General features: G+C 41.4%; 1 long non-coding RNA gene across 1 annotated transcript; it reads left to right on the forward strand.

Annotated features, from left to right (window-relative positions):
* Positions 1 to 1609: 1609 nt before the first annotated feature.
* LOC143287369 (uncharacterized) lies at positions 1610 to 4690 on the forward strand. Its single transcript, XR_013055945.1, has 4 exons — positions 1610 to 1732; positions 2494 to 2524; positions 3760 to 3843; positions 4608 to 4690. It is a non-coding gene; the product is annotated as an uncharacterized LOC143287369 (long non-coding RNA).
* The last annotated feature ends 2810 nt before the right edge of the window (positions 4691 to 7500 follow it).

Below are 7500 nucleotides of genomic sequence, written 5' to 3' on the forward strand. Positions count from 1 at the left end.
ACATTTATTCCTACAGTATTATAAAATAAGCCAAAGTATTAAGTTTATCGAATAAAATAAAAAGAATAAAAGACGGCTACCATCGTAATCATGAAACAACGAATTCAGCATTAAACATATCTATTTCTACATGTAAAATATCAGTGCCTAAACACTACATTTTTTACAGCCCACAGATATACATAAACTGACGGAGCCAACTTCTTCTTCTTCTTCTGCGTTCACTCGTATGCACACGAGTGGGCTTTTACATGTATAACCGTTTTTACCCCGCCATGTAGGCAGCCATACTCCGTTTTCGGGGGTGTGCATGCTGGGTATGTTTTTGTTTCCATAACCCACTGAACGCTGACGTGGATTACAGGATCTTTAACGTGCGTATTTGATCTTCTGCTTGCATATACACATGAAGGGGGTTCAGGCACTAGCAGGTCTGCACATATGTTGACCTGGGAGATCGTAAAAATCTCCACCCTTTACCCACCAGGCGCCGTCACCGTGATTCGAACCCGGGACCCTCAGATTGAAAGTCCAACGCTTTAACCATTCAGCTATTGCGCCCGTCACGACGGAGCCAACAGTTCATGACAGGCTGAAGAACCCCATTCATTCAGGGCGAAACTGCACTTTTTGCGATCAATTAATGTGACCCACACTGAAGGATTCCACTCTTCTTTCTTTCTCTGTCCTTTATGTTCAACACAACAGCTGGCTGTCCAACACTCGTTGGATCCTGTGGGTTTGGGCGAAAGGCTTAGACAGATGACGTTTAATAAATCATATGGAACTATGGACTAATCAACTCTTTTGGTCTAAAACAGATAAAGAATTAAATCAGATGATCAACTCCTCTTTCCATAATCCAGCAACTTCGGTTCAGGACTTCTTCGGCTGAAAATCCCGATTAGGAGCGGCATTCAAAAGTTGATGATGAATGGATTTCATAGAAACTGGAGAAAGAACATATGTTGACACTTAAAAAAAACCCAACAAACCTTGCAAGTGGTAAGAAAGCACTACTCCTCATTAATTTTGGCAAATTCATTCTTGGCATACAGGTGTTTTTGGATGGTAAACATTTGGAAAAGTAGAATGAACTCGGCCCCTTCCTTTGCTGTGGTCAGAGGGTGAACAATGAATAATGGACTCCTCAAACACGGAAAGGAAAGGAAACGGAGTAACAAAGATCAGCAAAGTAACTCACACAGCTGTGAAAGAGAAACAAACGAAAACCTAACAACACCCTGTCCAGACGAAATGGATCAATTTCACACTTTAACGGGAGTTCCAACATATTTCATCAGAAACGCTTATCACCAGTCACCCCATGCACACGTCGATATCACACGGTCATATAACCATGTAAAAATTCACTGAAGGAAAGCAAAACAAAATCTGGGGTATATCACTGCAAGTCCTCCTATTGGATATTGAGCAGGTTGCCATATGTTCCACGTGGTCTTTTCAGCCACGTCACAGTTGTGACATCATGCATACTGTCATATGTTTCACGTGGACCTCCTCAGGCACGTGACAGTTGTGACGTCATATCGACAAGCTGTATATAGATAGAGTGGCTGTGCCTCGTCGTCATTCGCCGCGTCACGAACTTCAGGGTCTGACAGTTTTCATCTCAACGCGAAGATTCAGATCACTAACTGCAGCATCATGCTGTTTGGTACCTTCTTCGTTCTTTGTCTGCTCCTGGTTTCAGTTGGGGCTGACATTACCAGTAAGTTGTTCAGTGTTTGTAGAGAGAGACGGGGGAGGGAGGGGGGAGCCATGACCTTTCAAAGAGATGTGGCCTATTCAAATCTCTTAGGATTGGGACAACAAAGGTGTCTTCATTCTTGGCTTTTTTAATCCTGGCTTTCGTAGGGCTTCTCCAATGGCAAAAAATATTTTTTCTTCTCTTTTAAACTTTTTTTTCTTTCATTCCTTTTTTTTCATGAATCCTAATTTTAGTAGTTCCAATAGCACTTAAATAAGTATGGTTATGATATAGGCGACAAAATCGTTTTAGAAATATGTACTGGAATTCATCGAAGAATTAAATCAAATCAGATAATGATCTACAACAATAAACGTAGAAATGTTGAAGACAGGACAGAACCCACGTTTCTCCTAAAGAAACTAGCTTGGTAGGCATGGAAACTGGCCCGAACATCCCTTGAAGTTTCAAGTCTGGCCAGCTTCTGATCTGACGTTAGCATTCTGGGCATCCATCTTGCAGACAGCTTACTCTTCCCTGTCAGTCAAAACCGTGTGCACTGAACCACAGCTGATGCCCATCGCGTTGATGTCCATAGAGTTGAGACAGGCAGGGAGATCATGTTTAACATGGATTTTAAACATTAATTGAAAAGAACTTGTCCGTATTTCTGTCAACTGTACGTGATAGCAAAGTGACATGTGGGAAAGGAATTATATCTCAGTGAGTAAGACTTGCAGCAGACTGGTATGATTTAATGTTTTGTATTCTCCTTCTTTCAGATATCGCTTCAGTTCAGAGTCTCAACCGGAGGTGAGGAGAAAAGTTGTTTTGTTTGGTCAAACATTGTGCGGTGTTTTCTGGCTCTCGGCAGCGATTGAATATGGCATTCTGCTAAACAGATTTCTCAACAGTTCTGGAATGGTGTGGGTGTTGGTGTTTGAGTGTGTGTGTGTGCGTGCGTGCTTGCGTGCGTGTGTGTGTGTGTGTGTGTGTGTGTGTGTGTGTGTGTTCATTAATCTGTCCCCTCCTCCTAGTTCTCCACATAAAACTTTAATATTGTTGCTATCACTATTTTTGTGGCTGTTGTGTTTTTCATTGTCAACGTTTTTTCTACCCCATCTTCTGCACAGTTTAACCGTTTGACGGCTCTCACAAGGCTCATGTCTGGGAAGGAGCCAGCTACGGGGGAAAAAAAATTACAAGATTTCTCTGTGTGAAATTCGGGCTGCTAGAGCGTGTCACTGCACTGACAGCACCACCCTTCTTTGTATTTTTTTTCTGCCAGCAATTTTATTTTTCCTATCAAAGTTGATTTTTCTACAGTTTTTTTCCAGGGACAACCCTTTTGTTGCTGTGTTTTCTTTTTTTCTTTTTTTTATGTGCACTAAATGCATGTTGCACTCGGGTTTATCGTCTCATCCGAATGACTAGCGTCCAGACCACCACTCAAGGTCTAGTGGAAGGGGAGAAAATACTGGCGACTGCCAGCGTGATTAGAACCAGTGCGCTCAGATTCTCTCGCTTCCTTGGCGGACGCGTTACTTCTAGGCCATCACTCCACCTGCATGGACTCGAGCTGAACATTCTGTCGGTAGTCAGTGTGCGATGCTATGTTTCAGTTTCAGTAGCTCAAGGAGGCGTCACTGCGTTCGGACAAATCCATATACGCTACACCACATCTGCCAAGCAGATGCCTGACCAGCAGTGTAACCCAACGCGCTTAGGCTCTGGAAAACAAAAAACCAAAAAACCATGAACATATCGATGATGATGATGATGATTGTGATGATGATTGTGATGATGATGATGCATATGATGATTCTTATTTTCTATTATTATCATAAATGGTAGTTGTTGTTGTTGCACTGGTGGTAGTACTAATGCCGGTAGTTGTGGTCGCAGTAATATTGGTAGTTGTTGTAGTAGTACTGTCTTCAAGACAAGACAGAGACAGAGAGAGAATGCACGGACGATAGTGTTGTTCATGGTTTTATACAGTGATTGTTGTGTTCTGATTTTCCCTGTGTGCACCACTGTGAACAAAGCCGAAGAGGTTGCCGTGGCAAACATCATTTCTGCGTCTTTCCAACGGAATGCTGCAATTTCCTGTGTTACTTTTGGGTGTGCCTGTAAGTGTGTGCGATCTCTCTATCTCTGTCTCTCTCTCATTCTGAATGACTTTGTAGAAAGTTGGATGGTCGAGCTTTCCCCCCCACCCCCTTTTTAAATTTTTTTTTTTTTTATCTTAGCAATATGTTGTATTTTATCATTTTGCTGTTGTTGTTGTTTGTTGTTGATTTTCTTTTTACTCTTAGCAATGTGTTAATTTCTCTGTAAATCGCAGTTATTCTTTTGTTCATACATCCCCCCACGCCCCCTCCCCCACTTGCCAAAGGATAGTTTTGTCAATGGCAATAAACAATATCTCTCTCTCCCTCTCTCTCTCTCTGATAAGCTGAAAAGAAAACACAAGAAATTGATTTCCCCCTTTCGTTTTACCTCTCAAAATAATGTTCGCCCATGGGGCTTCCTCAGGAGAGGGTCTTGTTTGTGACGTTTTGTCTATGACATACGTCATTACCTACGTTTGACGTTAACATGGATGTTACCAACAAACTGAATTGATCAAAACTAGTACTTTTTAGAAACTTAATCATGATTAATATAGATTTGTGGGGTCACATTTTGATGTGTGACAAGACACTATACACAATCGGTTTTCTTCAAAACATTCACACAAATCCGCTATAAGTTATATCACCAACCACTGTTCAATGTACTAGGGAGCAAATGTGTGAAAATGATTTTTAATTTTGATTTATCAAGCATCAACACCACTATCTTATCTGTTAATTCCATCTCTTATGGCTTTCACCATTCCGGATTGTTTCAGTGTATAGGCCTGCACGGAAACAGACCGTTGGTGTCTTCTTGGACCAAACTTTCTCGAATGCAAAACCTGCTTTCAAAATGTAGGCAATAAATAAATAAAAGTTGCCTTATTTCATCAGAATTCGTGTGTGTGTGTGTGTGTGTGTGTGTGTGTGCGCTTGTGTGTTTGTGAGTGTGTGTGCGTGTGCGTGTAGGGGTGGTGTAAGTGTGTGTGTGCGTCTGTGTAAGCGTGTGTGGTGCACGCCTGCGTGTGCGAGAACTTTTGTTTGATTTCTTTCAGTTGTCTCCATTGCCAAGACAAAAAGAACAGAAAATCGTGTTGTTGTTTTTTTTCCAACCATATCACATTCCTTGCCTGCCTCTTCCTTGTATTTAGTTTCTACAGTTTTAGAGTTATGCATGTGTGTGAATGACTGGTGCGAAAACGCTTTGATTTGTCTCTGCACAAGATGTTTGTTGTTGTTTTCTTTATTCAATAAAATGTCAAAGGTAGAAAAATCAAACCTCTTTGTCTCTGTCTGTCTGTCTGTCTGTCTGTCTCTGTCTCTGTCTCTCTCTCTCTCTCTCTCTGTCTTCTAGCGTTTCGAAGCAGTTCTGAAAAAAAAAAAAAAAAAATCGAACAGTAAAACACAGAAGAACAGGGAAAACATAGAGGAATTCCTAGAAGACAAGAGAATGTATATTTCAAAGACTGGACAGAATAGAAAAGAAGGTGGACGACAGAGGGAAAGAAGCAAAGCGACGAAACTTGAAGATTTTCGGGATCGTGGAAATCAGACCAGGTGCAGAATTACACAAGCATTGGTGCGCATTTATTTATTTATTTATTTATTCATTTATTTTATTTTTCTCAGGGCCTGACTAAGCGCGTTGGGTTATGCTGCTGGTCAGGCATGTGCTTGGCAGATGTGGTGTAGCGTATATGGATTTGACCGAACGCAGTGACGCTTCCTTGAGGTACTGGTACTGGTGCGTGGTAGTGAATGTGTTAAACTTTTCACGTTGCCGAATCTGAGGAGTGGTAGATCTCGAACCCCGAACGAATGTTCAGGCTGAGCCGTGCACAGTACAACAATGAACCCCGCCCACTGCTTGTACAGTTTTGTCAATGGAAAGAAGATAAATGGCGATACTACCAGACAGAGGGTTAAGAGGGTTAGTGACATAAGAGTGACATCTAAACTGACCCGTCTTCAAAGGGAATTGGTAGACTGCCACCGAGAGCAGGGCAAGACCGCTCATTTTCGAAATAATACTAATACTAATAATAATGGGCATTTATGGCGCTTAATCTTACCAAAGACCTAAGCGCTTACAAAAACAAGAATACATATAGGACAAGTATACTGGGACGAAACCGCACAGGCATCAAGGGACAGTCACCACTTCCACCACGATTTTGCCATTCTCTTATCACGCACACAACAGACGCACACGCAGAAGGGACACACAAACTGGAGAGGAATGAAATCGAGATGCCAATCAGGATGTAAAAAGAGTAGTTTTAAGAGAAGATTTGAAGGATGACAGAGAAACCCAACCGCGGAGGGAAAGAGGGAGCATATTCCACGAGGAAATCGACGTCTTCACATTGAGGTGAGAGACAGACGGCACTCTGAAGCACGATATCAGTTTGGACAATGGAGCAAACAGAACCTAGACCAGTACCAGGATTTCAGTGAAGATGAAGGTATCTTTCAAGGAAGAGCGGGCCAGGCCCCCAAACTGTGCAACACCGTCTGGAGAAGAATGAGCAAAGCTACCGATTTCCTTACAGCCCCGCCACAGCACAGATAATAATGATAATAAGTTTATCTATACAGCGTCTAATCGAATAAAAAGAAAACCATATCTGTATAATCCATTGAAATATGTGGGCCGAAACACTTGATTGAGGAGGGCTTCTTCTCTGAAGACGTTGTACTGTCCAGCTCTCCCTACAGTTTTCTTATCACAGTAGGTTGATCAAAAGAAGAAGCAAACATGATAAATCATAACTAGACACCACATCAAAGGTAATAACAACAATAATAATCCAATCCACACAACACCCATCATGCAGAGCATTCTCAATTGCACTGCACAATGTGAAACCCGATGAGTAAAACATTTAATCACAAAATGAAAAACCAACATCCATAACGTATACAGACATCCAGCCAAACGCTAAAGCACGTTCAAACACACACAGACACAGTCACATTCTGTATCTTTCCCCACTACACATACACATGCGCACGCGCACACACACACACACACACACACACCATTCTTCACCCACTGCCCAATACTGCCTTCTCCCCCCCACGTCCCCATCCTCCCACCCCCTTCCCGCCTTTTATTTTCTCTTTTTATTGTGTGTGTTAATCTAATATTGCTTAAGTGGAAAGACGTTAAACTGAAGACTACAACTACTACAGTCACATACAGACACACGGACACATAGACACACGGACACACACATATGTGCGTGCGTGTGTGTGTGTGTATGTGTGTGTGTGTGTGTGTGTGTGTGTGTGTGTGTGTCTGTGTGTGTGTGTGCTTGTAGATAAGTAGAGAGATTGTTGTAATCGTTGTTGCTGTTATTGTTTTTGTGGCTGTTGTTATGGTTGAAGATGATGATGTTATTTCTAACACACAGAAAGACAGATAGACATATATATATATATATATATATATATATATATATATATATATGTGTGTGTGTGTGTGTGTGTAGATATATATATATATATATATATATATATATATATAAAATGTGTATGTGTGTGTGTGTGTGTGTGTGTGTGTGTTTCTGTCTGTCTGTCTTTCTGTGTGTTAGAAATAACATCATCATATATATCATATATATACGTGTGTGTGTGTGTGTGTGTGTGTGTAGACATATATATATA

The sequence above is a fragment of the Babylonia areolata genome, chromosome 11 (genome assembly GCF_041734735.1).
Source record: "Babylonia areolata isolate BAREFJ2019XMU chromosome 11, ASM4173473v1, whole genome shotgun sequence".
NCBI lineage: Eukaryota > Metazoa > Mollusca > Gastropoda > Neogastropoda > Buccinidae > Babylonia > Babylonia areolata.